This window comes from Cricetulus griseus (assembly GCF_003668045.3).
Source record: "Cricetulus griseus strain 17A/GY chromosome 1 unlocalized genomic scaffold, alternate assembly CriGri-PICRH-1.0 chr1_0, whole genome shotgun sequence".
Lineage (NCBI taxonomy): Eukaryota > Metazoa > Chordata > Mammalia > Rodentia > Cricetidae > Cricetulus > Cricetulus griseus.
Window position 1 is genome coordinate 86,530,360 of NW_023276806.1, and position 23,107 is coordinate 86,553,466.

Below are 23,107 nucleotides of genomic sequence, written 5' to 3' on the forward strand. Positions count from 1 at the left end.
GCAATCCCACTGTCCACTCATTGGGGTGGATGGTGAGTACACCAAAAATAAATACAAAATAATATCTTCTTATACTGTGCTAACATTTGGTGATACACTGAGTAATTACTTCATTTGATGAATACTGCAGCCTCCTGCTTCTCTTAAACCCTGTTGGGCTATTGCCTTTTAAGTACTATGAAGCTTTACTCTTTAAGTCTTTCTGAGAAGTAAGAGTATAAACCTTAAAAGAGACTAAATGGATTCATGCTGGTACTTGCCAGCACCCTATAGCAATTGTGCCTGGCAGGTACATGTGTGGGAGTGGAAGGGGTTGGCATAGTGTCATCTAGCCATGTCTCCTCTGACTCAAGCCACCCTGGTCACACATATAGGGAATTAATGCTTCATAGTACACTGCCGAGCCCTGTTGATCCATTAAGGGTCAGCAACTGATTAAAAGGAAACAAAACATTGGCCAGGTTAAACCAGGCTTTTCCTGAAGGAGTGCTGTGCTCTAGACCTAGTAAGTTGCAGAGACCCCAGATCACAGTTGGCTCTAGTTTATCAAACTATATACTGGAGTGAAGGGGAAGCAGACACTATGCCCCCTACAGACAAAAGAAGTCTGCAGGAAAAAGCAAAAGTGTGAGACCATGGAGTTAAAAAAAATAAAAAGCAATAATACAACCTAAGATGGAACAGTCCTGATAAACTGATGGTCATACAGACTGTATGATTCCTCTGTAGCATTTCCTCAGCACTTACTAAAAAAAAAAGAAAGAAAAAAAAGCTTGATGCATATTTAAATGAGTTATTGTTCCTAGAACCAAAGAACCCTTGACTCTAATAAGCATAGTAAGTCAAGTGGAGGAGTGTACTGTTACCTGTAATCACAGGTAAGCCTTTTCTGAAGTTGTGGATGTACCCCTCTTATGCTCCTGTAACAGACCATGCTTACATCTTGTGTTATTTTGGACAAGTAAGGACGGCTTAAACAAAGCATATTAATCTATCCCTTTACTACTATAGAGATATGAGGAAATATTTTCAATTGCTTATCTGATATGTTATAGGTTATTTCCAGTACATACCTGTCTCGCCTACAGGCCAAAATCCTGAATAAATATTTAACAATGTGCTCAGAATATTAAAATGCATAAGAAAGGTTCTCGTGCCTGGAAGGGTGAATAATCTGAAAAGACACGTGTATACTATTAGGTAGTATATCTGTCAAATTCATTTCTTAAACTTTCATTTAATTTCATTATGTATTCTCTCATGAGCCATGGAAGTTCTGTGGGACACGGAAGTCTGTGTCAGTCATTCTGGCTGGAAAATTGAAGAAATCTCCCCCATACAAGAATGAGCAATGCAAGTGTGTCAAGTAGGGTGGGGTTTCCAATGTGTGTTCCATTTGACGTAACCATTGTTACTGCAGATGGGTATATGAATAGATGGATAGAGGGACAGAATACATGATTGACTGACTATAGATCCATGGATTAGTAAGCTCCATAAATTCTGGGGTTAACAAAGTTCACAATTTCTTTATTGTATACCTTCTGAGAGACACTCCATTCTCAATGTTGGTTCTGAGTCTCCAAGAGAAACTGTCATAAAGCATGGCCTCAATGTATTGGTTTATGAGGTCTTGTCCTGTGGACAGTTGTGGGGAACAGTGTTTGGGAGGTACAGATACAATGAGTGCTGTCCATTTCTAGTTGTTTTGCTTTGACCCTGTTGCATAGAATAGTTGGGGTGTAACTGCCATTATGCAAATGGGATGTCATTCTTCATATCAAGACTACATAGAAAAAACTTCCTTATAGATTACTATAGGATCTAGCAGTGGTGTTTTGTGTAAACTTGCTTTATTTTAATACAGAATTTGCTGAATCTGGCAGCAAAAGATGACTTTCTCGTACTTGGGTTCATTTTTAAAATTTAATTTATTTTTACATCCAGAGCATATTTTCTCCTCCCTCTTCTCCTCCCATTCCTTCCCCCTGGCCCCCTTATTCCTCCTTTGGTTCTGTTCAGAAACATGGCAGTCCCATGGGTGTCAAGTTGCAGTAACACTAAGCATCTCCCCTTGTATTAAGGCTGGGCAAGGCAATCCAGTATGAGGAATATGTACCCAAGAGCCAGCCAAAACATTAAGGACAACCCCTGCTCCCATTGTTACAAGTCCCACAAGTAGACCAAGCTACATAACCATCACATATGTAGAGGGCCTAGGTTGTTGTCATGCAGGCTCCCTGGTTGTTGGTTCAGACTCTGAGTTCATATTGCTAGGTTAGCTGTTTCTGTGGGTTTTCTTGTGGTGTCCTTGACCCTTCTGGCTCCTACAATCCTTCTTCCCCCTCTTCAGCAGGGTTCCCAGAGCTCTATCTAATGTTTGGCTGTGGGTCTCTGCATCTGTTTGTCAGTTACTGGATGAAGGCTCTCTAACGACAATTGGGGTAGTCACCAATCTGATCACAGGAGAGGGCCAGTTCAGGCTAAAGAAGTTGCTGAATCTATCAAAACCATGTTTCAGGGAGAGCAGGCCAGAAGTGAGGTCCCTCAAACCTCAGCTGCCCCTGCATATTATGCATGAATTGCATGTCTGATATCACCAGCATGCACAACATATAGCCACAAGCACCTAGGGTTACTCCCCAGGTCATACAACTGGTTCCAGACCCTGCTTTCTGGGTGATGTTTGTTCAGCACAGATGAGAGAATTTTTTTGCCTCAGAGCCAATAATAATTCAAAGCCACCCTTGTCTTGTGCCTCAGCATGCTCAAATCCAGCTGCTCAATCTGAATCTTAAATTCTTTTTACCGTTGTGTTTATTTTCCTTCTTGCTAATTTATGAGATACTAAATGACCTTTTCAAAAGCCTTCATTTGAGGGCTCATTAAAATTCTAGGAAGTCTTTCACTTGCTTGTTCCTTCACAGGCACTAATTTGCATGTCACAACATAATCAGAGGGTTAAGGACAACACAGCACTACTTCACAGGGTGTTCCACACCTAACGGGGCTGCCACACTGATCAAGTCAGCTCTTGTGATGCCATGAGCCACCAGGCTTGTTTCCTCTGCTGTATCTCACTTCATTGTTATAAAGATCATTCCACGAACCACTTGTAACTACTTTTCCTCTAACAAATGACAGAAATGGAAAGAGAAAGTTGCTAAGCAGACTGGCTGGGCACCTCCTTCTCTTTGGTGAAACTTCACAATATTAATTGCTTTCATCTCTTTCATAAGCTTATTTGTAGCTAACAGAGCACTCTATTTTCCTGCTGGAAAATGGAAACATACTAGCTGTAGCAGTTTGAATGAAAAATGTTCCCTCACAATCTTGAGTATTTGAACACCTGACTCCCAGTTGATGGTGCCATTTAAAGCTCAGCCTTGCTGAGGGTGGGGTGTGTGTCACTGGGGGACAAGCTCTGACATTTAAAGGCCTAAAAGCCTTTCAGTTTGTTCTCTCTGCCTAATCCTTACAGTTCAAGATGTGAGCTCTCAGCTTCCTGTTCCTGGCGCCAAGCCTGGGGAGTGGATGAAGTCCTGAGTGAATGTATAATATTGACATGAGCACAGCCATGTCAAGAACTTCAGTGCCTCAGATCCATGGGGATGGCAAAGCTTTCTCTGGTCCAAATATGGATGTTTGCAAATGGTTGACCTTTAGTTAAAACCAACATATGCAGAAATCATCAACCATAGTTTCTTTCTCCTGGATGACTGCAACCTGGGACTGTTCTCATATAGAGACCATCCACCAAGATTAGCTAGCCTGCCTCTCTCCAATTCCTGGTGTATATAGTAAGCACACTGAGTTTCCAGACTGCTGTTGGTGTGTCTTCATTGGAGGAAAAAGCTCAGCTCATCCCATCTTTTCTATATGTCATTTTCTCATGCCCCATTGCCCTAGTCAGCTCTATCCTTAATCCATGGCACTAGGGGTGCCAGGTTGTGGCAGCCTGACTTGTTGCTGTGCTGACCCTGTCATTATGAACTCCAACCTTCTTCAAATAAATTCCTTCTTCTATGAGTTACCTTGGTCATTGTCTTTTATCACAGAACAGAAAAGTAACAGAGTACCCCTGATATCTAAATAGTTTTACCTCCTATAGAGACAGAGTTTTCATTGCAAGTTCACTATTTTATTTATTCTTTTTTTTTTTTTTTGGTTTTTCGATACAGGATTTCTCTGTGTAGCTTTGGAGCCTATCCTGGCACTTGCTCTGGAGACCAGGCTGGCCTCGAACTCACAGAGATCCGCCTGCCTCTGCCTCCTGAGTGCTAGGATTAAAGGCATCTGCCACCAACGCCGGGCCACAACATCTTATTCTTGTCATAGAACCTTCTCTTCAAGTTTACAAATGGAACACTTGGGGCTTTAACCATAATTGTTTTAAAATTTGGCTGCTCGGCTCAGATACACGGAAGAGGGCCTAGGCCCTCCCCCAAATGATGTGACAGACTTAGATGATCCCCCATGGAAGGCCTCACTATCCTTGGGGAGTGGGTGGGGGTGGGTTGGGGGCCCGTGGGGGCCATGGGAGGATGGGAGGGCGAGGGAATGGGGGGGGCATTGGTATGTAAAATAAGATTGAAGAAATTAGAAAAGAAAATAAATTGGCTGCTCGAGCTGTTCTTTCTGTGTGGATTCTTTAATCAAATTGTTTTGTCTAGCCCATCTCCTTGACATTAGCGTTCCTCAAATGCTGACTCTTGGTTATGCACTCTTTTGTGTATTTTGTACAGTTTCCCTCTGCCTGAAGGGTTTCTTTGACATTTCTTTCAGAGCATATTTCATCCCGTGGTAGCAAGCATAAAACTTTCCAGCACTTATGAAAGCTACTTAATAGGAATGAAACTTTCAGGTTGGCATCAACTGGGTTTCTCTGTGTCCTATGATTCAAATATTAAAAACAAATGGTCTTGTCCCTTGAAAAATGTGACACTGGGCATCACGGAGTCTTCTTTATGGTGTGTAGACTCTCTTCCTTCTCTCCAAAAAAGAAATGCTCCAGCAATAAGGTTTTACCATCAAGTTCTGGAGGGTAACCAAGGGCCACAGCAATAGCCTACAATGTTTGGCGATGTCTATGGCACCACAGTGGTCAACAAATCAAAAGGAGATAACCCATTTAAGGCACTAGGCTTTTTGATTTGATACTGTATGGTCTCTGGGAGAAGCATCATTATAGATTAACTCTAACTTTATGTGTATATATATATATACATATATATATATGTGTGTGTGTGTGTGTGTGTGTGTGTGTGTGTGTGTGTGTATAATTAATGTATATGTATACATTTTAGGAAACATCCACAGTAGTAGATTTCCATATGGCATTTTCAAAGATCTTTAGTGCTAGCTATCCTTTATCATACTCTTCTAACCTGCCTTTCCACTCCATTTAGCCCCTCTGTCACTCCCCTTTCCTGCTTCCTATCACCTATGTTCTATTCCCCTCCCTTGAGATCCTCCCTCATTGTCTATTACTAGTCTTCTGCCTTCTATGGGTACTCCAGTTTAAACACACTTATCTGAAGACTCAAACTTAGCATCTACATGTGAGAGAGAACATGTTATGTTGGTCTTTTTTGGTCTGGGTTATGATTATTTCCAACTCCAATCATTTACCTTCAAATTTCATAATTTCATTTTCCTTTACAGATGAATATAGTTCTATTGTGTATACACATAATATTTTCATTATCCATTTGTCAGTTGATGGGTATTTAGGCTAATTCCATGACCTGGCTATTGTAAATAGAGTATCAACTAACATGGATGAGTACCTGTCTTTGTTATAGGATATAGAATATCTTGAGAGTACATCCAAGCATGGTATAAACAAATCATGTGGTAGACCTACTTCTAGCCTTTTGAGGAGCCTTCATAGTGATTTTCATAGAGACTGTAGTATTTCCACCAACAGAGACTATGTGTTTTCCTTTTCCCACATCCATCCCAGCATTAACGGTCATTTAGTTTTTTTAATTTTACTTATATTTTAGGCATTCTGACTAGGGTAAGATAAGATTCAAAGTAGTTTTAATTTGCATTCCCTCATGGCCTTTGTTCCTTTGTATATTCTATGTCTTTTCCCCTCTGGCTACTCTTAAGATTCTCTCCTCATTATTCTAAAGCAATTTGATTATCGTGTGCCTTGGTGTAGCTTTCTTCAAATTGCTTGGATTTGGTCAGGTGAACTTCCTGAACCTGCAGGATTATAATTTACACAGTGTAGTTTTTTCATCTATTATTTCTTCAAATATTTTTTATCTCTTCTCCTGGGGCTCCAATTATATGTATATTAGATTCCTTTAAGATCTCTCATTGCTGATCCATTCATTATTTTAGTCCTATCTCTCTCTCTCCCTGCATTTCATTTTCGATAGTTTCTATTACTGTGTCCCCACATTCACTAACCATCACTATCCCAATGTTTTATTGGCTGCACAGAATTACATTTACTGTATTTGACCTAAACAACACTAGAATTGCTTGCTTCTCTAGAATTTCCAGCTCTATTATTTTTAATATTGTCTTCTGTGATAGTTTTAACAACGTGGCACATCCTAGAATTGCCCAGGTAGAGTTTCAGTAAAGGAGTGTCTAAATCAGGTTGGCCTGTGGGCATATCTTTTGGGGTTTTCTTGATTATCTTAACTGATGTGGGCAGACCCAGAATAAAGAGTGGGTAAGCACCATTCCTTAGTTTTGGGTCCTAGACTGTCTGAGTAGTGAAAGGTATCTGAGTGTTAGCATGCATGAATGTACTTCTCCGCTCTTTATAGTGAAGGCAATGTGACTTCCCTACAATAATGTATTCTGACCTGTAATTGTGAGCTAGCATAATTGTGAGCTGTTTATTGGGGTATTTATCACAGCAACAGAAATGAAGTTAGGGCATCCTCTACTTAACTTGGTAATATGTTTCTCTGTCTTTGCAGACTCATGGAATATGTTTAATTTTGAATCTCTGTCTACTAATTGGAACATGGAATGTCATCTCTGCAGCTTTGCTATTACCTTTTCTTTCTTTCTGTACTTTACCAAAATTTAATTATATTTATCTGCTCATTGTTGATACTGAGAATTGAACCTAGAGACTCACTCGTGCTAGACCATCATTGTACACTGAGCTGCAGGCTGTGCTGTTCATTGCTTTTTACTTCTTGTTTGAAATAGAATCTATGGAGCACTGGCTAGCCTGGAGCTCACTATGTATACTAGTTTAGACTTGGACACAAAAAGATCTATCTGCCTCTGCCTCTTTAGTGCTGGAATTAAAGATATTCACTACCATGCCCAGAATAAATAAATATATTTTGGCCATATTCCTTTTCCCCTCCATACCCACACAGCTTTAAATTTTTCCTCAAAAAAAACACAAACAAACAAACAAACTAAAAACATAATATAACAGCAAAACCCCCCAAATCTAAAAAACAAAATACAACAATGCCCAAACAGAAAAAAAAACATAGCCAAATAAAAGCACACAAAAATAATTGTTCCTTCCCTTCTTTGTTGGTAAGTTACTCCTGTGGACTGTTCTGGAGTGGTTGATATACACTGTGTCACTCCAGTGGAGACAACTGTTTCCCCCTCTCCCATCAGGTATAAAAGACAGTTCAGTTATTAACCTTCACCATAATGCCTAGGTTTCCATTCATTCCATTTTAAATATAAAAAAGTAAAATACAATAAGATAAAACAGAGCCATCACTTCAAAGTTGGGTAAGACAAACCAAGAGAATGAAAAGAGCCAAAGGGAAGGCACATTTACACACTCCGGGATCCCACAAAAACACTAAACTGGAAGCTATCACAAAATGCAGAGGGCCTGGTAAAGACTTGTGCAGGTCTCTGTGAGTTCATATTCACTTTGCTCATGTTCATTAGAAGACCTTTTTTCCTTGGTGTCCTCCATCCCTTCTGGGCCATATATTTTTTCTGCCTCCTCTTCCCTGGGGTTCCCTGAACTTTGAGGGAATGGATTTGATAGAGACATCCCATTTAGGGTTGAGTGTACTCAGGTCTCTCACTCTCTGTGTGATGCCTGTCTGTGGGTCTCTATATTTGTTCCTATCTGGTGCTGAAGGAAGCTTTTCTGGTGATGGTTGAACAAGGCACTGATCTATGAGTGTAGTAGGAATCATTGTATTGCTATAATCTCCCTTCCTTCCTTCCTCCCTCCCTTCTTTCTTTCTTTTTTTTTCAGACCAGTACTACTTGGTTTTACTCTAGATCCCTGGGATATCATGTTCCTGGCCAACCAGGCAGTGTTAGGTAGGGGTTCCATCTCATGGAGTGGGCCCTCTGTCAGATCAGTTATTGACTGGTTACTCCTACAAGCTTTGTGCCACCATTGCCCTCTCATATCTTGCAGATAATTTAAGATAAAAAGGTTGTGACTGGCTTTTTGCTTATTTTTCTTTATTGATAGCATGCAAATTACCTTCCTATAACAAAGATACTGGAACATAGGCATGAAAGTTCTATGTAGGCACGATGTTCAGTGAGTTTTATAGTTGTCTTCAGCAATGGGGCCTTGTTGTCAGTTTATGGAGAATAGCCTATTGCCTTAGCAACAGCCTGGGTTCTTTAGTGGTTCCTGTGGGACAAGTTTGGACAACAATTCAATTAGATGTAATACAAACATGGTACTGGAAGCTTCATTTGGTGACAAATTTGCTAGTTGGGATTCTGTCTCCCTCATTATTTGGCAGTTTGATTGATATTGCCTTCATATGTGTATATACTTTAGGGAATTTCTACTGCATTAGGTTTCCATATTACCCCTCAAATGACCCTCAATTTTAGCTGTCTCTTCCTATATTCTCTCCCACTACTTCCCTCCTCACCCTCCCCACTTGATCCTCCTGTTCCAGACCCTCCCCATCCATCCATAAATATCTATTCTATTTATCCTTCCTAATAAGATCTGTTACTCTACACCTACCCTCAGTGGTTCCATGGAATGCATCTTGGTTATGCTTGACATAACAGCTAATGTCCACATATAACCAAGTACGTAACGTATTTGCCTTTCTGGGTCTGGGATACTTCACTCAGGATGAACTTTTCTAGTTCCATCCAGTTGCCTGAAATTTTCACTATGTCTTTTTCCAATTTGTATCACTTTCATCTCCTCCAGTTGTTTTATTGCTCTAGCTTAGACTTTAAATACTACAATGAATAGGTATGGAGAGAGTGGGCATCCTTGTCTTGTTCCTGACATTAGTGGAATTATTTTGTGTTTATCTCCATTTAATTTGGTATTGGCTGTGAGTTTGCTGTAAACCACCTTTATTAAGTTTAGGTAGGTCCCTTGTATCCCTAGTCTCTCCAGAACTTTTATCAAGAAGGAGTGTTGGATTTTGTCAAAGGCCTTTTCTGTATCTAATGAGAATTTGGTGTGGGTTTTGTCTTTCAGTTTGTTTATATGGTGGATTGTATTTGTTGATTTTTTACATTTTTAATTTAATTTAAAACAAGCTACTTTCACATGTCAATCTCAGTTCCCTTTCCCTCCCTTCCTCCCCTGCCCCCCACTGGCCCCCTGTCCCAACCCCTTTCTGCTTCCCAGGGAGGGTGAGACCTTCCATGGTGGATCTTAAAAGTCTGTCATATCATTTGGAGCAGGTCTTAGACCCTCCCGAGTGTGTCTAGGCTGAGAGAGTATCCCTCTATGTGGAGAGGGCTCCCAAAGTCCATTTGTGTACTAGGGGTAAATACTTATCCAATACCAGTGGCGCCATAGATTGTCCAGACATCCAAACTGACCTCCTTGTTCAGAAGGTCTGGAACAGTCATGCTGGTTTCCCAGCTATCAGTCTGGGGTCCATTAGCAACCCCTTGTTCAGGTCAGCTGTTTCTGTGGGTTTCTCCAGTCTGGTCTTGACTCCTTTGCTCATCACTTCTCCCTGTCTGTAACTGGATTCCAGAGTTCAGCTCAGTGTTTAGTTATAGGTGTGTGCTTTTGCTTTCATCAGCTACTGGATGAAGGTTCTAGGATGGCATATAAGGTAGTCATCAATCTCATTGTTGGAGATGGGCATTTAAGGTAGCATCTCCACTATTGTTTAGATTGTTAGTTGGGGTCAACCTTTTAGATCTCCAGACATTTCTCTAGTGCCAGAATTCTCTTTAAGCTTGTAATGGCTCCCTCTACTATGTTATCTCTTTTCTTGCTCTCCTCTATTCTTCCCCTGACTAGATTTTCCTGCTCCCTCATGTCCTCCTCTCCCCTCCTCTTCTCCCATTCTTTTTCTTCTAACTCTCTCTCCCCTCCCTCCATGCTCCCAATTAGCTTAGGAGATCTTGTCCCTTTTCCCTTCTCTGGGGTACCATGTATGTCTCTCTTAGGGCCCTTGTTGTTTCCTAGCTTCTCTGACAGTTTGGATTGCAGTCTGCTACTTCTTTGCTCTAGATCTAAAATCCATATATGAGTGAGTACATACCATTTATGTCTTTTGTGACTCGGTTACCTCACTCAGGATGGTTTATTCTGCTTCCATCCATTTGCCTTCGAATTTCAAGATTCCATTGCTGAAAGTCTAATTAAAGTCTAATTTGATAGATATTAGTATCACTACCCCTGCTTGTTTCTTGGGTCCATTTGATTGGAAAATCTTTTCCCAACCCTTAACTCCGAGGTACCATCTGTTTTTGAAGTTGAGGTGTATATCTTGTATGAAGCAGAAGGACAGATTCTGTCTTCTTATCCATTCTCCTAGCGTGTGTCTTTTCATAGAGTTAAGACAATTAATATTGAGGGATATTAATGACCATTGATTGTTCATTCTTGTTTGTTTTGGATTTGGTGGTGGTGGTGGAATTGTGTGTAGATTTCCACCCCATTTTTCTTTTGGCTTTTGGTAAAGTGGGATTATCTTTTGCCTATGTTTTTCTGGTTGTAGTTAACTTCCTTGGGTTGGAGTTTTCCTTCCAGAACTTTCTGTAAGGCTGGATTAGTTGATAAGTATTGTTTAAATCTGGTTTTGTCATGGAATATCTTGTTTTCTCCATCTATATTGATTGAAAGCTTTTCTGGTTGTAGTAGTCTGGGCTGGCATCCATGGTCTCTTAGCGTTGGTAGAGTATCTATCCAGGACCTTCTGGCTTTCAATGTTTCCATGGAAAAGTCAGGTGTAATTCTGATAGGTTTGTCTTTATATGTTACTTGACCTTTTTCCTTAGCTGCTCTTTATATTCTTTCTTTATTCTGTATGTTTGGGGTTTTGATTATTATGTGGCAAGGAGACCTTTTTCGTGGTACACTCTGTTTGGTGTTCTGTAGGCTTCTTGTATTTTCATTGGCATGTCTTTCTTTAGGTTGGGAAAGTTTTCTTCTATGATTTTGTTGAATATGTTTTTTGCACCTTTGAGTTGGGTTTCTTTACCTTCTTCTATACATATTCTTAGGTGATCTTTTCATGGTGTCCCATGTTTCCTGGATATTTTCTGTTAGGGATTTGTTGGACTTAAGATTTTCTTTGGTCGATGAGTCTATTTCTCCTAGTGTATCTTCAATGCCTGAGATTTTTCTCTTCCATCTCTTGTGTTCTGTTGGTTACACTTGCATCTGCAGTTTCTGATAATTTACCCAGCTTTTCTATTTCCAGCATTCCCTAAGATTGTGTTTTCTTTATTGTCTGTATTCCAGTTTTTAGGTCTTAAACTGTTTCCTTAAGAGATTTGTTGATTTCTTGTATTTTTGGTTTGTTTTTTCTTCCATTTCTTTACGAGATTTTCTCATATCCTCCTTAAGGGCCTCTATCATTTTCACAAAGTTGTTTTTAAGGTCATTCTCTTTTGCTTCCTCTGCATTGTGATGTTCAGGTCTTGCTGGTGTAGAGTCCCTAAATTCTGGTAGTGTCATATTGATTTTTCTGTTGCTGGATGTGTTTTTATATTGTCTTCTTCCCATCCCTTCTTCTGGTGGCTGTAGAAGGAGTCTCTTCCTCTCCTGGTGGGTCCAGGACCAAGGTTCTCTTCTGGTAGGTGCAAACAGATCCAGTACTCTGATGTCTCTCCTCTTCTAGTGGATGGAGGAGGGATTGGTACTGGTGCCTTGGCAGTCTCTGGGTGGGTTGGATCCCACTGGGATGGGATCCTCAGTGGGCAGTCCCAGGCCTCAGGTGTCTCAGAGCAGGGCAGATGAAGGCAGGTATATTTGTTGATTTATATATGTTGAACCATTCCTGCATCTCTGGGATGAAGCCTACTTCATCATGGAGGATGATCTTTGATGTGTTCTTGAATTTGGTATTTTAGCATCTATGTTCATAAAAGAAAGTATTCTATAATTCCTTTCTATGTTGGGTCTTTATGTGGTTTGGGTATCAGTGTAACTGTGACCTCATAAAATGAGTGGGCAATGTTCCTTCTGTTTATATTTTATGGAATAATTTTGAGAGTATTGGCATTAACTTTTCTTTGGAAATCTGGTAGGATTATGTGCTAAAACCATTTGACCCTGAGTTTTTTGTTTGTTTGTTTGGTTGGTTGGGGTTTTTTTGTTGTTTTGGGGGGGGTTGGTGGGGAGACTTTGAATGACTGCTTCTATTTTATTAGAGGTTATAAGTCTGTTTAAATTGCTTGTCTGATTTGTATTTAAATTTGCTAAGTGGTATATATTTAGAATATTGTACATTTCTTTTAAATTTTCCATTTTGGTGGAGTATAGGTTTTAAAAGTATGTCCTCGTGATTCTCTGTATATCTTCAATATATGTTGTTATGTCCTCCTCTTCATTTATGATTTTGTTAATTTGGAGCTTCTCTCTCTGCCTTTTGGTTAATTTGGATAATGATTTATCAATCTTATTGATTTTTCTCATGAGAACCAACTCTTTGCTTCATTGATATTTTGCATTTTGTTTGTTTATTTCTACTTTATTAATTTCAACCCTGAGTTATTTATTGCCTCTTACTCTTTTGTGGTGTGGTTTAATTTTGTTCTAGAGCTTTTAGGTGTGCTCTTAACTTGCTAGTAGGAGATCTCTCCAATTTCTTTATGTAGGCATTAGTTCTATGAACTTGCCTCTTAGAATAACCTTCATTTTGCCCTGTAAGCCCTAAGTTTGTGTATACTGTGTATTCATCTCCTTTCAATTCTTAAAGTCTTTGATTTCTTTCTTAATTTCTGTCTTGATCTGTTTTTCATTCAGTAGAAAGTTGTTCAGTTTCTATGAGTTTGTAAGCCTTCTGTTATTTCTGTTACTGATATGCAGCTTTAATCTGTGGTTGTCTGATAGCCAGCATGCAAAAGTTAATTCAATTTTCTTGAATCTGTTGAAACCTGCTTTGTTTCTGGATAATTTTGGAGAAATTTCCATGAAATGAATAGAAGAATGAATGTTCTTTTATGTTTGAATGAATTGTTCTGTAATAATTGGTTAGGTCTCATTTGACTTATAACTTCAGTTAGCATCCTCATTTTTTCTGATTAGCTTTTATCTGGAGGTCCTGTCTATTGGCAAGAGTGGATCACTTACGTGAGGGTCAATACGTGATTTAAGCTGTAGTAGTGTTTCTTTTTTAAACATGGATGCTGTTGTGTTCAGGGCATAGATGTTAAGAATTTCAATGTTCTCTTGATAGATTTTTCCTCTAATGAATATCTAGTATCCTTTTCTATGTCTTCTGATTATATTTTTCAGATATTCAAATGGCAATACCAGTTTGTTTCTTAGGTCTACTTGCTTTAATATCTTTTTTCAACCCTTTACCCTGAGGTGATGTCTATCTTTGATGTTGAGGTGTGTTTCTTGGATACAACATAAAAATGGATACTAGTTTTGTATCCATTATGTTAGTCTGTGTCTTTTTATTGGGAATCAAGACTGTTTATATTTAGAGATAGCAATAACTGATGATTGTTGACTCCTATTATTCTGTTACTTTTGTTGGCAGTGATTGTGGTGGTGGTGATGTGTGTGTGTGTGTGTGTGTGTGTGTGTGTGTGTGTGTGTGTGTGTGTGTTTCCCTTTCTTTTGACTTCTCTGGCCTTAGATCACTCATTTCCTATGTTTTCTTGTATGTAGTGAACTTGTTTAGGTTGGTGTTTTCTTTCTAGCACCTTCTGTGGGGCTGGATTTGTAGATTGATGTTGTTTAGAGTTGACTTTATCATGGAATGTCTTGTTTTCTCAATCTATAGTGATTGAAAGATTTTCTGGGTATAATAGTCTGGACTGGCATCTCTGATTTCTTAAAGTCTGCAGAATATTTGCTCAGGCTTTTCTGGCTTTTAGAGTCTCCATTGAGAAGTCAGGTGTTATTCCAGTAGATCTGCTTTTATATGTTATTTGGTCATTTTCCCTTGCAGCTTTTAATATTCTTTCTTTATTCTTCAAGTTTAGTGTTTTGATGATTATGGCTAAGGGGCCTTTCTTTTATTGTCCAGTGTATTTGATGCTTTGTATGCTTTTTGTACTTTGATAAGCATCTCCCTTTAGGTTAGGAAAATTTTCTTCTATGATATTTTTTGAAAATATTTTTTGGCCTGTTTTCCTTCCTCCTCTATTTCTATTATTCTTAGATTTGTGTCTTCCATAGTTTCCCCTAGTTTTCTGTATACTTTGTGCCAGGGTTTTTTAGAATAAACATTTTCTTTGATCTAAGTATCCATTTCTCCTATCATGTCTTCAATGCCTGATATTCTCTGTTCAACCACTTATATTCTGTTGGTGAAGCTTGCTTCTTCATTTTGTGTTTGATTTCCTAAATTTTTCATTTCCATGTTTCCCTCATTTTGGATTTTCTTTATTGATGTATTTCAACTTTCAGGTCTTAAATAGTTTTATTCATTTCCTTCCACTGCTTTCATAAAATTTTCAGGCATGTACTCATTTCTTCTTTAAGGACCTCTATCACATTTGTAACTTGTGCTTCAAATATGTTGGAATATTCAGGGCCTGTTGTGATAGAGTTACTGAGCACTGGTAGAGACATACTGTCCTGGATGTTTTTATTGTGTTTTTAGGGTGTATTTTAGGCATTTCAGATTGGGAAGATTGTAATTCTAGGTGCAAATACCTGGTCTTGCCTTTTTATATTTATATTTATATTTATATTATATTATATTTATATTATATTTATTTATATAATATTTATATATTTATATATATTATATTTATATATATTTATATATATTTATATATATTATATTTATATTATAAATATAAATATATATTTATATTTATATAATGGGTCTTCTATTCCTTGGTTTCTGGTGTGGCTACTGGTGGTTCCAGTCAAAACGAGTTTCTGGATATTGGGATCTGAGACTCAGGGACAAGAATGGGTTGGGAATTACAAGAGAGAATGCAAGGTTTCTACTAAAATCTGCTTAGTTAGGCCCCTTGGAATAGGGGCATGGAGTCAGTGGAAGGTCTTCTATAGATGAGACTTGGGGACTGGCCTTGGAGGAATGGAGGGAGAGGTGGAGGTCTGCAGTTAGCCTAACTGCTTCCCTGGCTGGATTGGCCTCTGTTTTTTCAGAGAGTGCCTGCTGGAGTTGTGGGATGAGATAAAGCAAAGTGTGAGTGAGGTGGGAGTTAGGGCCTCTTCAGAGGGTAAGGTCTGTGGGATCCACTAGAGATGAGGTCACAGATTAGGCAGATGTTCTGATGCAAAGTGGGGAAGAGACTGGGCACTGTACTTGGAGGAATGGATAGAGAGGTGAAGATTCTCATTTATTCTGCTTCCCTGACAGGAGTGGCCCGTGGCTTCCCAGAGAGTACCTGCTGGAGCTGAGGTTTAGGATTAAGTAATGCATGGAAGAAGGGAGGCTGTAGCAGATGTACTGTTGTAAGCTGGGGATGAAACTGACAGATTGTGTTTGAAGGAGCAGAAGGCAAGGTAAAGGTCTACAGTTAGCCTCCCTGCTTCCCTGGCTGAAGTAGCCTGCGGGTTCCCAGGGAGTGCCTGCTGGGGGCTGGGAGATGGGCTAAAGCAAAGACTTGGGGGAAGAAAGTTAAGAGAAAAAGATCTGTAGGATCCAGTACTTCAGGTGCTCTGATATAAAGGTAGGGAGAGACTAGAGGTAAAGATATGCAAATAGCCTACCTGTTTCCCTGGCAGGTGTGGCCAGTCACAAGTTTTTATCTTTATTATAAATCCTATTTTTGTGTTCTTTGGATAATTTTTTATTATATATCAGACATCAATTCTGCCTTGTAAGTAGCAAATTTCATTTTGGTTCAAGGTTCTTTGTTGTTGTTGTTGGTTTTACATATTGTTTCCTTTCTAAATGACACAAAATAATAATATATATTTAGGGAGAACCATGCAATGTTTCAAAACCTGTGTACATTGTATAGTAATCAATCAAGATAATTGACTTATCACACAAATGTTTATCATTCCATTGTGTTGAAATACTCAAAATCCTCTTTAGCCACAATGAAACGTACACTTAGCTCTTGTCGACTATACTTATCTGTGCTATAGGATGTTGGAAGTTATTCCTCTTATCCGACAACACATGTGAACCTGGTCACTAGTAGTCAGATACTTCATCTTCCATTTGACATTTTTTAGTTTTGTTTTCTGAGAGACAATGCCATCATTTAGGACACATTGGTCTTCATGAGCCTCTTTTTTGGTATTTGTCAGACATATCAGAGTAGTCTTTGGGTTAGAGTGAACTTACCCCAACTAGAAGTAATACCTTTCCAAGATACTATAACCAACACCCCCTGTATCTTGGACTTTCCTCCAACCAGTAAGACCATGTACTACTTGCTGTGATGGATTCTGCACTTGCTTAAACAGAGGACAGGACAGAAGATTGGAGAGGGGCCTTCAGACCTCTAGAGACCTGACCTCTGAGCAGCTCCCTCCTCTGCCTAATTCTGAACTGAAAACTTGCATTGCATGGCTGTCCTGTCAGCTTTGTCATCTCAATTCAGAGGGACTTTTAGGCACTCCTTGGGTTCTCTGTCCTTGCAGGATGGCCTGGAAACTATTCTAGGCAGTACACCAGAGCATGCAAAAGCCTAGCCCATTTGCTTTGATTCTCTCAGGAGGCCTCTGAAAACCATTATTTAGCATATTTTTCTGTGCTGCTAGTTGTCTAAGGTGGTAGGGTGAATCTGTTTTCTGTTACTATACCTTAGCCATAGCACAAATACTAAAGCAGGGTTGTTTTATTTATTTTTGTATGTTAGTCATGTACCCAATATTACAATGGTCTCCAAGGAATTGAAGCTGCACAATATAGAGCGGGGCATTCTCTTACCTGTGTGCACTGTTTGTCTTCATCTATATGTGCATATTAAACTTTTATATTTTATTTCGTTTCTGAACCACTAATCTTCTGCATCCATTACATTTTTCCTTTAGTCTTTGCAGCAATTATTTTTAATATATGCATATTTTTGCATTGACTGGAGGTTCCTAATTTACTTACTCATCCACTAATTTTTGAGTAATTAGGTTGTTTGCAATTTTCTCTGTAGATAAAACCAAATGCAGTTCTCTTTCTCCCTCCCTCTCATCTCTCTCTTCTTCCAGCTCCTTCTCCTCTCTCCCTCCCCCCTCACCATTGTCTCCCCCCTCTCTGAAATATATTCCTCTGTAGTTTTGTATAAGAAGAAAAGTCCTGATAATGTGATAAAGTCAGAATGCCATTTTCTCCATGATTTTCTTTCTCTGCTGCCTCCTTGCACTCTCTTTCCCCTTCCTCTTCATTCTCTTGTTTACCTCTCCATCCTTCCTGAGTTTCTTTCTTCCCAGCAATCATTTATTGAAGACAGTGTTGGTGGCACTGTGCTGTTAGGATGCTTTTGTTAGTGGCACAGATAATTTCTTAGGTAAGAGCCATAGATAGTTGCCTTACCATGAAGGAGGATGGGAAGGGTTCTGATCCTACCCTCCCCAGGCATCCCACACATCTCTCCCAGGGAGTAAGAGTCAGAAGAAGGAATCAACAGCCCTGTGGCAGTCCCTCCTGCACTGTGACATGATGCAGGGCCACATGGGGAGTTTAATGTGGATTCAAGACCAGGCTTTACCACCGGCTAGCTGTTATGCACAGGCAAACTGGTTAGTTTTCCCAAGTCTGAGTTCTAATCTCGAAATGAGGATCGAAAAGCCCCATGTAGCTGTTGGATACTCCAAGTCAGTGCACTGAAGTTCAATGCCCATAAATAATAATGGTATTGCTTACTAACTACTTCATATTGGGTGATGTGTAACTACTTTTGAAACTTTTTCCACTTGTGGGTGCCCTTTGCCTGAGGAATTTGTGTGTCACCCTGAGATACAAGTGTATAGGTGTGTACAAACCAAAATAAATGAATATTTCTGGTATGCACATTTCACAGTTTTTGAAGACAAAGGCATTTTTCATACTCGTCAGATGAAAATGCTTGTTTATTTTTACATTAATCTTGGCTGAATATTTGATTAATATTGATTGATACTTTGGTTTTGTACTTGCTAATGCTAAGAACACTGCTTTGTACAAATATATACTTCAAGATGGCAGAAGTGTGTTCAGGGCTTTTTAGAAACTGCTAGAAATTCTGTCTTAATCCCAAACCAAAGATCATTTAACAATTTTTAACAATGAAATCCAAGTGAACAACACAAACAGCAAATTTTAAAGCCAAACATTCTAATGCAATACAATCCAAAGATTTACTAATTTGATACTTACATGTTGAGCAGTGATGGAAAGCCTTTGTTACCAGTAATTAAATCATTATGTTTCTCCAAGAACAAAAAACTTTTTCTGCACAGTGAAGACACGCAGTTCATAGCATGCAGGAGCTTTGACTCTGAGTTCTTTCAGGCAGCTTCCATGGTTGCTGATAGTGTGACACTACAAACATCACAAAGCCCTGTGTGTTCAGACCCCAAGTATAGTGGCACCATGGAAACAATGTGAGAAGTGTATTCATTTAAGAGTACCTGGGATTCCTTATGCATCTGATTTTTAAAAATACTTTTGGTCTTTGTGTATCCAGAAACCTTTTACTGTGGTCAAATTGTCTATGACTCCACATTCAGTTGTGGCTGTGGTCCACAGCTTAAAAAGCGGGGGGTTAGACAATACCTCAGACTTCAGTTTACAAAATGTATAGGAAGATTTTGTGTGTGTGTGTGTGTGTGTGTGTGTGTGTGTGTGTGTGTGTGTGTGTGTGTGTGTACTGCATGCATGCAAGTATGGGAGCCTGTACTCATGTCCTGATGCTTGCAGAGGCCAGCACAGGACATTAGGCTTTGGCCTTATTGTGTTGACACAGGATTTATTACTGGAAGCTTGCTGGTTTAACTAGGCTGGCCAGTGAGCTCTCCAAATGTGCCTGTCTCAGCTGCTTGTTGTTAGGGTTGCAGGTCATTTGCAGCTACCACCAGCTTTTTATATGAGTGCTGGAGATTTGATCATGCCTTCATGCTTACAGATGAAATGCTTCCACTGAGCCCTTTCTAGCCTCCTGCAGAAGGTTCCTTTCTAATGTCCTAAATAAGTGGCAAGTTTGTACACAGTCCTAACATTGACCCATATATTCCACTATCAGTGACACACTGAGAAATGCTTCCAGAGCCTCTTCTGGGTCAGGTAGTTCTCTTTCCTAATTTCCCCCCTGTCCTGAGTTAAAAATACTGTTAACTTAAGCCTTAAGATTCCTCCTCTCTTAAACAGGCTGTCAACCTGGTCAATAGTCAACAACCCATTGAGCAGTTGTCCATCTGCACTAATGAGAAAACATAGTATGAGACTTGGGTAGAAATTCAGGCTCTGACATAGATAAAACTTTGTGTTGAAGGAGGAACAAAACAACATACTGAGTAAGCAAATCAAAAAAGTCAAATAGCAAATGTAGTCCTAATAAAAGAGATCTGGGTCGGGGTGGGTGGGAGGGAAGGGTTTCCAGTAGGAATAGAAAAAAAGATTAACATTTAAAAATTGTTTCTGTTTCCAGAAGTAAGTACTTTTAAAATTGTACCAAATGCCAACTGCTGTGTCCTACTAAGAATAAAATTTATCTCCTATGATATTCTGGTAGCTAACCAATCAGAGGGGCACATAGGAATAGCCCTTGACTTGGAAGCTTCCCTTCTTGGCTGCTAATGACAGCCTTTTCTGTTTTTCTTTCTTTCTTTTCTTTGTTTTTATTTTTTTTTTTGAAACAGGGTCTCTCTGTGTAGCCTTGGCAGTCATGGATCTCACTCTGTTGACCAGGCTGGCCTTGAATTCACAGAGATCAATCTGTTTATGCCTGTTAATGCTGGAATTAAAGGCGTGTACCACTGCCCAGCACTTCACTATTCCTTTCCTGAAGGCTTAATTCTCTGTTTCTAAAATCCCATGTCCTATATTTGGTGGATTCTGTGTTCTGTGCCTGTATCAATGAGAACAAACACTGAAAAGAATTTTATGAATTATTAAATCCAGCCCTTATGATTTACAGATACAGATGATAATGTACATGTAACTTAACTTATTTTCTGTTATTACCGCATAGCACCAAAGGCTGGGTATTTCATCAAGAAAAAAAGGTTAATTTAGTTTGGCAGTTTGGGAGGATGAAAGTCCAAGATCAGGCAGCCGCAGCTGTTGGTCTTTTGGTGCCAGTCTTTTGTCTACACATGTGAAATAATCTCACATAGAAAGAGTGGGTCAGGGTATCCTCGTGACAGAGAAGGTAGTCAAAGACCAGAAGATGGCATGATGTCTCTTAGAGTGGCCTTTTCCCCAGAACTCCTCTACCCCTATGTGACCTAGTTCACTCCCAGAAAGCAGCATTTACCAGTCTTGAAGGGAATCATGACATAGTCATCTTCCAGTAGATTCCACCTCATAAAGATCCAACTGCCTTCCTGGACTGCACTGGAAACCAGACTTTCACACCCTGAAACTTTGGGGACCGCATCCAGACTGTAAGCCACAGCCTGAGGTGTTATTGCTAATAATAAAATAAAATGATGATGATGATGATGATGATGATAACTATAATGATAGTTACGTGAATGGAGGGAAATATGAAGAAAAAATGAAAAAGATTTTAAATCATGGATGCCCCTCGGCCTGGTGTGATGTGTGAGGCCTTGGGCTTTGTGCTGTTTGGAGAACAGAGAGGATCACTCCCAGGTATTTTAGTTCAGTATCAGGTGTTGACCAAGTATCACAAGCTGCTAACCACTTTCCCTTTGATCCACACCACTGCCCCCTAACCAGACTCAGAATTCCATGTCCAAGCACTGAGTTTATGACTCTTACAAACTCATCTTAGCTATAATTGCTGAAAATGAAGGAACATGAAATATCACCTGATGGTGCATTGAGGTGGACTTATTTCTACTTACATAGAATTCCTTCTCAAAATATGCAACCTCAATCAAGTCATCTAGAAGCACTAGATAAACCAAAGTTGAGGGATAATATGTAGAACTGACCTGTGACCTTTAAAAAATGCCTATTGTCATAAAAGAGAATATTAAGAGGCTAAAGAATAAATCCAGGTTGAAAAGAACAAAGTTATATGATAGCTAAGTGTAATGCATGATTCACAATTAGATATTGGGCTGGAAAAAAATGCCAGAAAGTATTTTTCTTGAGTCATGTATTAGTTGGCACTGGCTGCCATAACTAAACACCAGAGGCCGAGTGGGTTAAACAATAAAAATTTGTTTTCTCACAATTCTGGAATCCAGAAATTCAAGATCAGGATGCCAGCATGGCTAAATCTGCTAGAGACTCTCTTCCTGCCTTGTGGGCAGCCATCTGGCTGTGTTCTCACATGGTGGAAAAGCAAACTCAGTGCCTTTTCTGAGAAAGCCACTAATCCCCTGAGATCCACAATGCACCTTCATAATATCATCTAAACCTAATTACTTCAAATACTGTCACATCAGGGGGTAGAACTTACATATATAAACTTGGGGAATACAATTTAGTTCCTACTGGAACTACTGGTAAAACCTGCAAAGACTAAGCTGACAAATAGTGCATTTTCAATGTTGCATGTTTTTAATTTGATAATTCTATGGTTATGTGAAAGAGCATTCTTCTTAGATAATCCATACTGAAGTGTGGAAGAAGAGGATGTATATGTGGCTTGCTTTCAAATAAGAAGTCAAGGAAGACTGAGATTTTTCTTCTGCCATCGTGAAAAATGACATCAAGTCATTTGCAGATGAATGAACCTTGAGGTCATCACATTAAGCAAAACTTTATCCAGACACAGAAAGAAAAGTAGCATGTGTTTTCTTTCATATGTGGAAACAAAACATGCCTTGAGTATAGAAGACAGACTTTTTTAAAGGATAGTTGATGGACTTGGGGAAAGGGAAAGAAGAAAGGAGAACGAGACAGAGTAGGTGGGTCGGTGAACACAGGCCACAGCACAGCACAGCATCGTACAGTTAACACAGCTGAATAGCTATAAAAAAATAAAACAATTCTATGTGTTTTCAGATTAAGGGGGAGAGAGAATAATAATGTTAACAATTGTCTAAGACATACAAAGACACACAGTGATTTAGTTTACTCTTACAATTCTTGGTTTAAAATTATCTGAAGATAAACCCTTGGAAATTTACTTAAATTCATAGGCATCTTTCCTGTGTTGGATGGGGGTAGGGCAGGACTCATAAATGAAATGTCACACACGTCACTAATTTGTGTCCTGAGACATCACCAAGGGCGGAAATTGGATGGAGGTGACCTAAGAGTGAGACTGCTCCTTATGTTCCTGGACAGACATTTTCGTAGTGACCAATTTGCAAAAGACTCGATTTTATTGCCGATCAGCTATTAGGGTGTCTACAAAGCGCATGCTTAAAACGGCCTCTGTTAAATTCTCTATCCTTTCAAATGGGTCACATGTAATTGACGCTCTCAGTGCTATGTGTCATGTGCCCAGCACATACCAACTCATAAAAATGTCCTGAGGCATTAATTATCACAGCTAAGGAGAGTAAAGGCGGCGGCTCCTGCTAATTGTCAAAATCCCCTCTGAGGCTGCACACTGCCACACACACAGTTGGAGCTTGGAAAACATGAATTGGCGATGAAAGATGCCATTCCTCTTCCTTTGCTGGCAACAGCAGTGATTAAGATGGGGGAACACATCAAAAATCCCCTAG